Source organism: Myotis myotis, unplaced genomic scaffold (genome assembly GCF_014108235.1).
Source record: "Myotis myotis isolate mMyoMyo1 unplaced genomic scaffold, mMyoMyo1.p scaffold_m19_p_11, whole genome shotgun sequence".
NCBI classification, from domain to species: domain Eukaryota; kingdom Metazoa; phylum Chordata; class Mammalia; order Chiroptera; family Vespertilionidae; genus Myotis; species Myotis myotis.
In genome coordinates, this window is record NW_023416315.1 from 66,481,250 (window position 1) to 66,482,540 (window position 1,291).

Genomic DNA, 1,291 nt, shown 5'->3' on the forward strand with positions numbered 1-1,291 from the left:
TGAATAACAATGGCCTAGCAATTTAGCTATACGATGACCATTTGGATATATAAAGTTGTTGACAAAGGACTAGCATTTTAAGAACTAAGGGTCCTCTAAATGGAGCAGTATTAGTATAATTTCCCCTTAATGTTTGCATGCTATTAAAAATACATATAACATAATCTTTACCATGTTAACCATTTTCAAATGAACAGGTTGGTGGTATTAAGTACATTAATATTGCACAACCATCACCACCACCCATATCCAGAATTCTTTTCATAAAACTATGGACTGTTTTATGAATTTCCATGTCATTTTTGAGCAAGTGTCATGCTAATATTTTCTGTATTGTTCTAATTTTAGTATATTGTTGTAGTAAAATATAGAAATGTTTAAAAATGCTTAAAGAATGTTAGAAAAGTTTTAAAATGTTTGAGTTACCTTTCCTTGAAACTTAAAGTATAATATTAAAAACACATTCCCCACTGCCCTGAAGTGTGTCCCTCATAAATAAGGATTTAAACTGATACAGAGTGACTTGTCAAAATAAACACTTGCCTGCCCTAGCTGGTTTGGCTCAGTGGATGGAGTGTCGGCCTGCGGACTGAAGGTTCAATTCTGACCAAGGGCACATGTCCGGGTTGAGGGCTCGATCCCCAGTGGAGGGCGTGCAGGAGGCAGCCGATCAATGATTCTCTCTCATCATTGATGTTTCTATCTCTACCTCTCCTTTCCTTTCTGAAATCAATAAAGAAATATATTTAAAAAATAAATAAATAAACACTTGCGTGAATGATGTACTCTCCTTAGCCCCCTTGCCTTGTTTGAGATTAACATATGTGCAGTGAGGTAAATCATTGATAACCACCTGAGTTGCAACCGGTAGGAACAAACTTTAAATATGGACCCCGACCAGCTAATGATGCTCGCCTGTCAAGACAGCTACAAAGGCCCGTCCCTTTGTCAGTCTGACAAGCGATGCCACTCCATGCTCCTCTCCCTGCCAGACGACAGAAGAATGGCTAACAACCCCAGATCGAGATGTGACCGAGCTCTCAAGGGAGGAATGCCAGCCTCCTGCACCCAGACCAGACCAGCCTAGCTGCGGGACCCCAGAGGACAGCACCATGGGGATCCCTAACTAAGCTTGTACCCGCAGCTCAGGAATTTATGTAAGTAATAAAAAAACTGTGTAATTTGCAACTGCATGTTTCATGTGATGTGATTCCTCCGGCAGTTAATTGAATTAGTTTGCGTACGCTTAAAAAATTTAAATTAAAGCCTCTGGTCTTTGTTGGTCCTCAGC

At 40.0% G+C, this 1,291-nt stretch overlaps 1 non-coding gene across 1 annotated transcript; it reads right to left on the bottom strand.

Annotated features, from left to right (window-relative positions):
* Positions 1 to 265: 265 nt before the first annotated feature.
* On the bottom strand, positions 266 to 368 carry LOC118666664. Its single transcript, XR_004971019.1, has one exon. It is a non-coding gene; the product is annotated as a U6 spliceosomal RNA (small nuclear RNA).
* Positions 369 to 1,291: the final 923 nt, after the last annotated feature.